Source organism: Camelus dromedarius, chromosome 1 (assembly GCF_036321535.1).
Source record: "Camelus dromedarius isolate mCamDro1 chromosome 1, mCamDro1.pat, whole genome shotgun sequence".
Classification (NCBI taxonomy): Eukaryota; Metazoa; Chordata; class Mammalia; order Artiodactyla; family Camelidae; genus Camelus; species Camelus dromedarius.
Window position 1 is genome coordinate 54,332,336 of NC_087436.1, and position 13,983 is coordinate 54,346,318.

Consider the following 13,983-nt stretch of genomic DNA (forward strand, 5'->3'; position numbering starts at 1 on the left):
GAAGCACCTTACTGACAATAAAGAAAACTCTGAAAATTTCCAAACCATAAAACAAATGCCATAAACAAAGGCAAAGGACAAATTATGAACTAGGAATAATATTTAAAACATGTATGGAAGATGGCTATTTTTTAATGTAAAAGAGTTTATAAAATAAGAAAGAAAAAGGATGGAAAAACTCAATTAGAAAATGAGCTATACTAATAGATGCATTCTCATATTCACTTGAAATTATGAAATTAGTTTTTTAAAAAGGAAATATGTTTTCTCATTCAGGAGATTTTAAAAAAATAATATTATTTGTCAAGGGTTGGGGAAATAGATGCTCTTTTGGAAGAGTTTAAATTGTTAAAACCTCTCTGAAGCTACTTGATGATTTCATCCAAAAGTTAAGTTACAAATATCGCTTGCTTTACAATTCAAATTTTCAGGAATTTATCTTACTGACATTTGCATAGAAGTGCATAAAATATACACATTTGCATTTATTCTGTCACTGTCTTTGACAGCGCAAGAGTAGAAATGAGTTAAATGTTCGTTGATAAAGGCTGGTTGAAGTACTAACTGTAGAATAATACGGGAGTACTGTTTGGCAAGTGAGACTGTGCGGGTTGATGGGAGGGAGTTTCTTTTTTAACTTTTTCAATTTTTTACAATGAGAATGTTATTTAAAATGCAGGAATGTGATAGAAGGGAAAAATAGAACAGTACTTGATTGCATCAAAGATTGCATCCAAGATGATCTATACTGTGTCACACGGATTACTGTGTGATACAGATTTTAGATCTCTGAGCCAGGAGCAGACAGTAGAGGCAGATGCAGCGTCTCTTCTCTTTTTATCCAATTTAGTATTACTTATTTCAGGTAAACAAAATAAGTATTGTCTACCAACTTTTGTTTGCTATTCTGGACTATATAATTTATCAGATACTCTTCTTTGCTTCTGATTTATTGGCCTTTTTGGCTTATTTCATTTTGCTTTTAGTTTATTATATTTTTCTTTCATTTTTATATTTGCCATGAGTTCCCTGGAAAATTTGGAGTGACTTCACGAGAGATGGTAATTAGATGCTTTTCCAAACTGAAACAACAAGCTTTTCCTTCTCTTACACTTGTCTTCTTTTTCACGTGCTTTTGTACATGCTTAATTGACTTACCTGTTTATTGTGTAGGCATTAATACAGGCTAAGGATTTTATAAATCAGAAATTTAGTTTTCTCAAGGTAGTTTTATCTTTAAGATATTAAAAATGTTTGTGTTTCACAAAACTGGAACCTGGGACTAGAAAATTTACATTTTTCTTTAATATATTGAAGTGTAGATTCTCCATAATTATAACAAAGACATTTAAAGTTGTTCAGTAAACAATACCCTAAAATACATGGGAAAAGGTTAAAATAAGATTTTTTAGCATGACATTTCTTCAATAATGTTAATAAATGTTTTTTTATGTCTAATATAGATATTTGTTAAATTTGGCCATAAATAATTTACAATTTCATGTCAGTCTTAGTACATGTTGTCATTTGAAACAGATATATTGATATTATTTTTAACTGTTGTTCTAAAATTTAATTTATTTACCACATTGAAGAATATATTACTTTCAAATAGCACCTGTAGTAGATTTGGGGAAAAAAATAAAGTGCTACCTACATATTTGAGATATTAGGAACTCAAATATTTATAATGAAGTATAATAATAACCGGGAGTTGTTCGCGTGGCACTCAGTGTTGCACGTATATTGATTCATTTATCCTTAAAAGAACACTAAGGGATGTGAACTAGTGTCATTATACCTATTTTATGTGTGAGGAAATTGAGACAGAAGATTCACCCATGTTTATATGGTTAGCAAAAATGCCAGTCCAGGGCTTGAGCCCAGGCAATAGCTTCAGAGTCCATAATCTTTGCTATTGGTGGACACTAATCCCAGTGCTTAGTAAAGACTCGCTAAATTTTTGTTTTTAGGCTGATAGACCAATAGTAAGATGGTGTAGCATTTAAAAACAGTAGCATTTAAATAGCATTTTCTTACAGTACAGAGGAAACTGTACCAAATTCTTTAAAAGAAGGAAATGGAAGAAGTAAGGATATTAATATTTTTATTTTAGATCTTTTCCGTGATACCTTATGAAGTTAAATAATATTTTGGCTATTACCTTTATGTACATGACTCTGGAAAATAGTAATGGCAGCCTTGAAACCCTTTCATCTAATGTTTTATTTTGTTTTGTTTTTTTATCTATTCAGTCAACAAACATACAGTGTTTCTAAAAAAATGTGCTGTGAAATTTGACACCAAGTATAAGATAACTTGCACAATTCTTTACTGTCACATAAGCAGCATCTGGAAAAAGAGGAGCTAATTATAATATATTTCATTTATTAGAAAATATGTTTAGGGAACATGAAGAGAGAGTAATTAGATTCCCTGCATTTCAGATGTACAAGTTGTCTTTTGCTATTGAGATCTACAACCTATGTGCCATAAAATGTTATTTTTGTGTACAGTTAACAGTACTGGAGCTCCTTCTCTCTCTGTCTAAGCAATGTTCCTTTCCTGTTGTTCCACACCGTCTTTGCCAGTTATTTGCTTTTTCTCTTCTCTTTTCATGTTTTTTGTAGTTATTCCTCTCTGTCATCACTTTTACTCTTCTCTGTCTAGATATAACCATAATTACTGTTGAAGTAGGTAATAGGATGCTAAGATATTTCTAGCTTACAGAAAGCCAGCCTGGATCATTCTGCCCACTCTTAGCTTACTAGGGATGGTGGGGTAACTTCCAAATATGAATAGTCCTATTCATCTACTGCCAGTCTCTTAAGAAGAGAAAAAAAAATGCCATGTTTTTGCACGGTGACCTGCTAAGTATTTCTGAACATGACCTTCAGCATACATCGTGGTAGAAGGGGACTGGATGAGTGGGTGAGATCATTGAGGGCCTTCTTGAAGCTATTAATAAGGCTATGAATATAACGCAGCAATTCTGACTTGAAGTTCTGTGGTATTTCAGTAGCAGTACCTTGAAATGATTCCTCTTTTTAAACAATGGATAATTCTTGACATACTGAACATAATGTAGATGATAATAGGGGTTGTTTGATTTCACAGAGTTTGAGCATAAATTGATTTGACTGTTATACACATTTCTCTACAGTTAATGAACAATTTTCAAAATTCTTTTACTCAAATTCATAGATAACTCACAAATCACATTCAAATTTTACCTCTCCTAAGTTTTCTAAGTTTATCAAGGTGATTTTTAGTGCCTTATCCAAATCTGTCCAATTGGCTCTGGGAGCAATCATGTTCTTTTTAAAGAATAATTTACATTAACTTTCTTCCTTTTCACATTCAACTTAGAAAATAATTAGCTTTTGGATTTTTATTGAGTTGATAAAATGCTGAAGAAATGATATCATGTCAGTCAGAGCTAGTATAACTAGCAATGATCTACTACTGTGCCTCAGTAGCATTAGCATTTACAGGAAGAGAAAGGTTATATAGGCCATTTCTGTTCACATGTTTTACTTTAAATCTGCTGAGATATACATTTTTTTCTATAAAACCGGTGTCAAAGGTGGTCATGAAAAGCTCAAACATCAAAAGTAAAAGTCTACTTTTTTGATAGCAAAGAGAAAGAAATAATTTCACATAAAATAGTAACCAAATTTAACTACCTAGAGACACACTGTAATGATTTTGTGAAAGTTAGTCCTTGGTCAGTTTAAATGGAAGTGTCCATACTTCTACATCATTGTTGAGATTTTAAATTACATTTATCTTTTCCAGAAGCTGGTGTTCTGCTTTAGGGAAAGCAGTACTTGAGCAGTCTTTACACAACAGACATTTTATAAAGAACTGCTTACATGTGAGGCAAATTTAAGCACTGGTAGGGGTTGAAAACACTTTCAAGACAGTGTCAACCCTACTTTTATGGAAAAACTCAATGATAAGGGCACACATGAGAGGGGAAGCTTCGAGGTAGACAGATACTGATAGATTCATTCACTCATTCGTTAGCTCATATATCTACTCATTGATTAAAAAATGTTCATTGATCACATTCTGTGTTCTGGGCATTTCCATCATTGAGGATATGATGATGAACAAAACAGATGCTTTCTGAACCTTCAAGAAGCTTACATTTCTATGGAAATGAATGACACTAAACAAATAAAGACTTGTTTAATTAAAAGTGTAACAGTGGCTGCAAATTTAAGAGCTGTGTATTCTGAAAGCTTATTGAAAGAACAAATAGATTCAGGGAAGATTTGAGACCCAAAGGAGGAGCAAGAATTAGACAACTAAGCCAATAAGCCATGGGCCAAAATAGCCTTTTATGTAGTCTAATATCCTAGATAGTATTCTAGAATTGGGTTAATTTTTCGTGGTTCTAGTGCCCTCAAAGGCAGCAGTTACGAGTGAGATTACTAGTTGCCTACCCCATATATATTTTCTTTTTCTTTCTTACTTTTTTATTTAGAAGAGCAAAATGCCCAGGTAAAACAACTACTTTTTTTAAGTTCCCTTATAGCTATTAGGTGGTTATTTGACACAATTTTAACCAGTGGGAAGAAAGCAAAAAGTTAGTGGTTTGGGATTCTAGGAAAGTTCCTCTTAGAAAGTGTTTCAGCTGTTAAACACAATTTTTGCTTTTTGTCCTTTCCCTTTATTTCTGAAATGATAATGCTATGCAGGAGCTATGATCAGTATCTTGAGAACAGTAGGATGAGAGTCCAATCTAAGTGGTGAAACAGAAAGCATGAAAGTACCTAGATTCCCAGTGTTATTGTGGAGCCCCTATGCTCCTGGATTCCTACTGTGAGTTTTTAATTTGAGAGAATAAAAGAAAATTTGATCTGCAGATATGTAGGGTACACAGAATCTTTTACCTGTGGAAACCTTGCCTTCCTTCTTGTCAGGTGGCTTTTTTCTTTCTGCTCTTACATTGACAAAGAAAGAAATATTCAAGTAAATATGGTGTATTTGTTTAATGTGCTATTTATGTTTATGTGTTTATACAAACAGTAATAGAATTAAAAAGTAAAGGATATCAGTTTGAAAATTGCACCTCTTGGGGAGTGATGGAAATGTTACCTATCTTGATTGTGGTGGTTTCATTGGTGTCTACATCTATCAAAATTCATAAAAATGTATGTCTGAAGTATGTGTCGTTTACTGTACAGGAATCATACCACAATAAAGGTGTTCACAAAAAGTAAAGGATATCAGTTCTAGCTAGAGTGATCAAGAATTCTTCATGGAAGATGTTCCCTTTGGACTGAGTTTTAAAATTGGCAGTTTACCTTCAAATTTAGAAAGGCTTTGCATATCAAGGAGAATTTTCTGAATTTTTTTCCCCATAGACACTTGGGAGCCAATGAATGCTTCTAGCAGATGTCTGCCGTGTTTTGGTACAATAACTATCTGCTGCCGGGATGCCAGAGGTTTGAGACTGGAACACCTAAAGGTTAAAGAGGTGGTTAGTACAGATGTCAGGTAGTATTTTAGAGTGCTTTCCAGGGTTTTTTTGGTAGTAAGGAAAGAGAGGGTTGACTGGTTGGTTTTTTTTTTTTTTTTTTTTCAGATGTGAGAAAGAAGGTGAAAAAAAGTGAGAGCCAGCTTTCTGTTTTCAGGCCTGGCTAGATAAGGAGTTACTGTAGGCAGGAGAGAAAGGACAGATGGTTGGCTAGTTGGGGAAGGGAAGATAATGAGTTTTATTTTAAGGCTATCTGAGAATAATGAAGTGGAAATGTATAGCAGACAACTGGAAATTTGTGACTCAAGTGTGAGTTGCATAATGTTATGTTGAAGAAATTAGGTGAAATCAATGGTTTTATTGCCTACATGATTCTGTTCATCAGCATTTTTTGTTATTCTTTACTGAGCCTTGAAGAATCATGGTACAGCTCACAATTACAATTGCTTTCATAAAATAGTATTAGGATAAAGGGTCTTTTTCACTATACCAGGAGAATACAGAAAATGGAATAAATATTTCCTATTTTTACTATAATTTACAATTAACATTATGTCACATCTGTATTAAAATACTTTTCTTTGTAAAATAACACATTATTTTCTAAGTCATATATTTAAAAAGGTGTATGTTTAGAAGGATGAATATTAGGAATGCTGAAAAATGGCAAGGGTAACATGTTTGTAATTATAATTTGCAATATTCAAAACAAAGATAATTTGATTATCATCCGAAATGCCTTTCTTCTCTATAAAGCCAAAATTAAACAACTTGGTTAAACATATTGGTAAATTGCTTTAATCAAAGTTTTCTGCATATTCAGGCAAACTTCACTACATTTATGGCCTATAATTTTTTTCACCATATATATTTGATGAAAGATTTTGATTTGAAGCTTTGATGGGAAGTATCCTTGATGTTGTCTTAAGTTGCTTCACTAATGTGACAAGTTTCATCGTAAAAGCTCTAAGTGACTTTTTAATAATCATGTATTTGGAATTTTAAAATAAAATTTTAGACTAGAATGTATTTGGCTATGAAGTAACAGCTAGAATAAGTTACCCCAAATCATAATTAAAGTTTATTTTAGTCCAAATCATAGCTAGTGAGTGATTTATTATATTATGCTACCTAACATCGTGTGAGAGTGTGTGTGTGTTTGTGTGTATGTATATATGGTACTAGAAGCAGAAGTGGAAAAAACATGTATTTCATAACTTGAAAGAAGTTGTTCTGATTTAATTGCTTAGAATTTTAACTTTCATAAAGTGTATGAATTTCTTTCTATACCTATTACTGTTAGACCTGATGTATACTGCTGTGAGAGTTTGTCTCCTAAGCACAGCAAGACTGAGATTCCACTCTGCCTTTGTGGCTCTGTGCCCTCCTTCACGTTGCCCTTCTGAGTTTTTGGTTGAGTGCCTGAGGGTCTCTTCTCTTTCTGCAAGTCCTACCCTTTACAAATATTTAGCTTACTCTTTAGTTTTCTATGCCGTTCAGTTTCAAAATGTGGGAAGTATCTTGAGGAAGAGGATTGTACTTGTTGTCAGCCCTTGCTCCAGTGTGAGCTTGGCTCCTAAGCATCACTAGACTGCAGACTGAATTCTGTCTCTTCAGCCCAAACCTCTGTCCTTTTGCCTGCTCTAACACTTAGCAATTACTACATTGTAAAGCACAGGTGATGAGTTTGGGCTCCCCTAGTCTTCAGTTCGCTGTGATAGACTATGTGACCTTTGAAAGCTCCACTAGTTCCTATTTCCCTTAGAATAACCTGTCTGCCTATGAAAAACCTAATCTTTAGCTCTTGCCCTGACTTGGTAAATGCCCATATAGAAGAAAGCAGATTGCAGTATAAATACATGTTAAAAGAGCTTTGATTTACCAGAATAAAACTGAGGCTAAAACTCAAGTTCAGTATTTATTTGCAGTGTCTTATAGCTTGTAAGACAACTCAGCATTCAAATGCTCCATTTCTTGCTGAGGCTGAGGGGTTTAATTGTTGGTGTTTCATAATCAAAGTTTTGGAACATCAGAGCATACATGTAGTTTAATATGTCCAAGTTAGAGACTATATGAAAAGTCATATGTCAAAATGGCAGTAAACAAGGATGGGAAAATTTTTGAATTTTTTGAAATGAGCTGGTCTTTGTGGCTATAGATGATTTAGGCTTGGACTTTAAGTGGTTAATGCAAGAGTTCTGGGCTTGGGGAATTGTACAGGGACTTCAACTTGACATAATTGAATGAAACCACAAAGTATGGGAAAAGGTTTTTCCAAAATACAAAGTTTCTTTCAAGTTGGTTGCCACCAGTGATATTTTTTTAGCTGCCTGATTCGCTGTCTTCATGTGATTCCCAACAACTTACCTAATTTGATTTTGTTGTTGTTGTTTGGGGCTTAAAATACTAGGAGCTTACCTTTTAAATATCCTGTTGGCATCTCTGCAAGAAAGGGAGATACCACTGAGGGTTTCATAAAGTTCCACAACTAATAGAAATAATAATACTGGTAACAATGATGATGGCAATGAAAGCAAACACTAGTACTTGTTATGTATCAGGTATGTTGACCTAAAATAAATAGGCTGCCAGATATTTCTCCAGCAAAGGTGGGTTTATTTGGGATCAGTAGAGAATTGTGATTCATTGTCTGCGACAATGGCAGCCACGTTCAAGTCCCTGCAGGGCAAGGGAAGAACACTTTCCAGAGAGGAAAAGGAAGTTTGGAGGATGATAGGAAACAGAGTTGATGGCATTTAATTGGCTGAGTCCGTGTCAGGAGAGAAGAGGGTCTTTCTTCTTCCTGTTGGGCTCTGCTGTTGTCATAGGGTATGAGACCTCTCCCTTCTGATCTGACCATATTTAGTTGAGGTTTTTATTTATTCATTATTTTTATAGACACCATTCTAAGAATTTTGCATACATCAGTTATCTTAATTCTGTTATTTATGTCATTTTTAGGTAGGGTCCTGGTTTTCCAGATGAAGAAGTCAGGACATTTTAGACTTACTTTAATTTGCCTTAAGGCATAGCTTTTATTTCATTAGACATTTTGTGGCATTTTCCCTCAGTCTCTAATTGCTTCTTTCAGTTTGTCCTCCCACTGTTGCTTCTGAGCACTGGATATAGCTGCTAGCCCTGCCAGCGCCATCACTAGAATAGAATTTTAAAAAAAATTCAATTTATTTAAACTAAAAAATAAATAAAATCTAAAATGGAATTTTAAATGTTCTGTTTTTTTTGTTTGTTTGTTTGTTTTTAAACTGGCTGCCAGTTCAAAGGCTGTCATTTAAGCCTGTGACCTAGATTCTTGTCCTAGATTTCTAAAATTAGATCAGGAAAATGAGAATCAGATAGTTTTAGATTTTGTGCTGGGACTCAGATTCTGCTGCAAAGCATGTGGAATTTCCCAAACACAGGAATGGGATTCAGATTCTGGGTTAAAAAAAGGCATGAGAAATGTCTATTATAGTCACGCATCACCAGCCTTCCCTATTTTCTGTGATGTATAAAGGATCACCAGCAGAGATTTGGTGATCTTATCTATACATACTATTTTTTCCTAAAATGGATTAGAGTATTATGTATAAGTATGTCTGAGTTATTGCTACTAGACAGGGTTTCAGATTTGTTTTACTAGTCCTGAAAATTAATTAATGCCTAGGAAATTTACTTGACATGTTAATTTCTTGTTCAGAGAATTGAAGATGAGTAAGAAGAGCCTATAAACATCAATAAAGGACACAAATAGGGAATAAGTTTTCAGAGAAGTGTAAAAATGCCATAAAAAGGGGTGGTCATGAATGAGGGCAGTATATTTTCACTTGGTAGAGGAGCCAGTGAATCTAATGAAATTTAGGGTAACTAGTTTGTTGAAATTTCCTTGGTGGGAACACATTGTTGTTGAAGAAAACTGATTACTTGTGCAGTTTCTTACTTTTGCTCCAAGGCATTAAAAAAAAAAAAAAAAAAAGCTTCCTTCCTGCATGGCAGCAGCCAAACCCGTCAGTTATATCTAGGCTCGGAACTGGACGAAGGACTAGGTGGTGACTCCAGACAGTGTTAAGGGAAGCAGGAACGATGACAGTTTCTGATAAGAAAATGAAAATGCATAGTAGGGTAATCAAGATCTTTGGAAAGCTTTCCTAGATACCCTGGGTACATTGTGTACTCATGATTTCTTTACGTTTTTGTGCTCCACTTTCCTTTTACATACTGCAGAAGCAGCCTCAAAAGACCCAAATGTCATCTTTTTTGAATTGTTGCTACGACTGCTTACCCTCAGCCTACCTTTACTAAATATACTCCTGATGCCAGCAAGGAGAAAATAACTGCTGATATTTCTTAGTTGATTTACTGATTGACACAGTCCTTAAACCAGAAATATGGGGTTTCATGTAAGAATCTCCTCCGCTAGTCACGATCAGTACTCTTACCATATTTAGTGACTCTTTGGAAGTGGAAGATAATGTTGTGGGCATATGCTTGAGGGTATTAATAGGGATATAAGGAACAGGAGAAAGTATGTTTTATAAAGTATGGCTTCTAGAGGGACTTCAAAAGTTTGTTTTTTCAGTATCCAAATTTGTTTGACTTATTTGAAACATGAAAATTCTTCTCTCATAGCCTAGACCCTGATTGTTCAGTCTTGTTTTTTATGTTAGAATTAGCTTTTGTAGAATAGCAAGGTTAGCTAACCCTTTTATAGAATCAGGGACCAAGATAAGTATTTTACTTGTTTTAACTTATTTAATCCTCACAATAACCCTATGACATATGATATGAATTCTGTTGTTTCCCTGGTTACAGATGACGCTGAGGATCACAGAGGTTAAGTGGCTTGCTTAGGGTCCCACAGCAAGTAAGGAGCAGATGTTTGGAACCAAAGAAGTCTTAGTGCTAGAGTCTACACCCTTAGCCACAGTACAAGTCTCCTGCCTGCCAGAATCATTAAAACTTAAACAGCATGGTCTTTATACTTAGTACAGATGAACAAATTTGTTATATATAATATATTGTATTTTAAAGTAATTTGAAGAAAATGAGTTGAAAAAGTTTTCATTGAGGTAATTAGCTAATGGTTTACAGGCATTAATTGTGCAACAAATACATGATTTTCAAATTTAATTTAGATTAAAATTATTATTGCCGTTATTAATATCTATGTGGTTTATGTTGATTAGAAATGTTAATGTAACTGTGGAGCATGTAAAGAGCCATAAGTGATGAAAGGGGAAGCCTTTTAACTTAATTGAAATCTGTTAAAAATGAAGTAAGACTCATTTGTAGAATAAGTAAAGTATGTTCACTTTGGACAGTAAAGCATGCTCACTTTGGACAGTAAAGCAGGAATAGTTTTGCTGCTTAAGAAGACAAATAATCACTGCTCTCATTTCTGTATAAAATTTGATTTTCATTATGAAGTTTGAAAATTAGAGTTTATGATGGCTATTTTTAAAATGTAACCTATATTTCATAATTGTGTTTATTTTATCTTAAATTTTGACAAGTGAATTTACACTTTTATTAGAAGGGCATAGATTTAATGATACTCTTAGATTTCTATTTTTAATGATTAAATAAAAATTTCCAGTTTTTCTGTGTATACCATTGCTTAGTGAGAGCATCTATGCTATGTCTTTTTGGAAATTTTCTATATATTTAATCTTATTGAAATTTGTTTCAGGGTATTCCAGCACCAGGCACCTATGATGTGCAGAAATCATATGAGATGTCTCAAGTTCAGCATAAATACATGCCACCTCGTAGTTCTGTGGCTAAAATAAAACATGCCTCCTTTCTTAGCACGACTCCTCGGTGTCTGGACAAAATGACCGATGGACCAGGTAAGTGTAGACTGTCACTTTAAAGATATGGGGAAAAAAACCTAAGATTTCCTTATTAAAATAGACAATTGTAAACATACATTTGCATTTACCACGGCTTTTTTAAGTATGCAGTTCAAGAAAAACCTGCTTATTTAGTGAAAGATTTTAGATTAGTTTTTCAACTGTAGGAAGATTTGTTTGGAGTTTTATTGTCTTAATTTTACCAAAGACAATTTTACTAATTTTACTAAAGCTAACAAGTCATTTTCTATTAAAGAAAAAACATCAAACTCTTAATATGCTACAGTTATTAGAGGACAAATAACTACTGATTTGGAAATCAGTTGCATACAAGATATACATCACTCCAGTCTCAATGGAATCATTTTAATTTTCCTCAAGTATTAAGCAGCTGTATAAAAGGTAAACATTTATTTGGGTGGTTGAAATTCCAAAAATAATTTTGATTTTTAAAATTGAGATCAGTTTAGCTATTACTAATAGCGTTTTTGTACTAAAATTGAATGAAATAATTTTGCTTATTAATGAAGATAAATCAGTAAGTATGTTATTTCACACATTTCACACTGAAGAACTAGACAGAGAATAGGAACAATAGTTTCCAACAGTAATTTACAGACATATTGCCACTGAACAACCAAACTGTTGTAATGAATCTTTATGAGACTGTGAAGAAAAAAAATGAAACAGAATAGAGAAACTTGAGAGTTTTTAATGGAAAATCAAAGCAGGAGAATACAACAGGTCAAGCAAATATAAATATTTGGAGATGCTGAGAGTCATAGAGGATTGCTTTGTCATTGTCTTTCAAGAATTGAATATATTACCAACTAAAAGGTCCATTTTAAGTCCAAGTTTAACTTTTCTTAATATCTTGTTCTTCTCTTGAGTTATGGTACCATTGTTGATTTTGTCAGGTTTCAGCTTTCTTTCAAAGTAGAATTCAAACACCTTTAGTGTGTCCCTGACCACACTCAATATGTGGTTACCCAGAAGTGGTGCAGGGAAATTGGTTCTTTGAAGTTCAGGTACCATCACTGTCACCATGACCAAGCACAATCAATAGCAAATAAATATGTATTCCAGAATCTCTTGAGGTAGATTAGGTTGATCTTCATAATTTTTAAAGATTTTTTTTTCCTCTTTGTCTTTACCCTATTCTCCATAAAAATTATTACAGATTGAAATCATAGTAAGAGTTTCAATTAAGTGCCAGGATTGGGACTCTGACTTTTCATTGTTTCAATATTTAGCCTTGGGCAAGTAAATTCACTAATTGTTTTATTAGTTTCTCTTATAAAATTGAGATAATATTTTCCAACTACTTGGCTCTCATGAGAATAGTAAAGATTAATAAGACTGTATTTCAAAGTCATTTTCAGAACCCCTTAAGTCCCTTAGAAGTATAAAATCTTATTATAATAAGAAACATGTTTCTTCTTAATGCCAAGCCAACAGTAGCTTCTGAAAGAATTTGAGAGAGGGAAATAGCTTCATTATGAAGACAATTATTATTTGAAAGTCAAAGACATATGGACTGTTAAAGTCACTATACAACTGTAAAGTAGCCAGCTTGCTAGATGAAAAAATGTTTATCACATTGTTTAAACCAATATTTCATCGTTTGCCATCCTGCATCTTAAAATAGCCTATACTTCAAAGAAATGATAGCAGAAATTCCACATGCCTCTGTAATCACCACATTAGAAAAAAATATGGATTTCTGAAGCAATTACCTGATGCCATGATGTATGAAATTTGATTTCCTTTGCCATATGTAGATGCTGTAATGATTATAGAATTGTTCATTCTTTTAAATTTAATCTGCTATTTTAGGTATAGAGTCCAAATACATCTCTAACATAGACTTAATAGGTGACCAGGGCCAATTCAGTTAATATCCATGCTTTGTTTTGGTAATTGAAAATTAACTGCTATTTGTCCAGACTCTCTGTTACATTGATCCAATCAGGGAAAAGAAGTCAAATGTGATGTTATCAACTCTCTAAACAAATTTCTCACTTTTTGTTGATTCTTATTTGGGTTAGATTTTTATTGATCAATATGACAAATGTCTTGATTCTAAAATAAGAATAGCCCACTTCTATTTACAGTTCTTAATATTATCTGACTTTCACTGAAGACAACTAATTTGTTGTCTTTTGATTTTTTAAAAAAACATCATTGTTCTATAATCAAAAGGTACAGTGATAATAGTTCTATTGGTTGTATGCTTTGTGTCAGTGTTTATCCTATGAATAATATCCTTTCCTGTCATATCTTCTTAGAAATAAAATAAGAAAAAAAGTGTTTTTTAACCCCGTTATTTGTCATTTAAACATTGGTAATTTTGTTTTACCCTAATACCAATAGCAATACCAATGAGAAGGGACTTTTTGGGTTTCATATCACATTCTTTACCAGTCAGATAAAATTATTTTCTGTTATTATGTGTGTATACACACACACACACACACATAAGTGAAACTATAAGATTGTTTGAATTAATTTGCAGAAATTTGTTCTTGAGTCATGACATCACTCCGAATTGAATGTTTTGCCTTATAGAACTTAAAGTACATTTATATTGTTATCTTTCTACCTATAGATAAAATGATTGCCAACTTAAAATTAATTACCGACTAT

General features: G+C 33.2%; 1 protein-coding gene across 1 annotated transcript in view; it reads left to right on the plus strand.

Moving 5' to 3' along the window:
- STPG2 (sperm tail PG-rich repeat containing 2) overlaps positions 1-13,983 on the plus strand; it is a 440,242-nt gene that overhangs the window by 154,162 nt on the left and 272,097 nt on the right. The window contains exon 9 of the mRNA XM_031469154.2: positions 11,175-11,334. The gene's annotated coding sequence lies outside the window, so the exon portion shown is untranslated. The remainder of the gene's footprint in view (positions 1-11,174; positions 11,335-13,983) is intronic.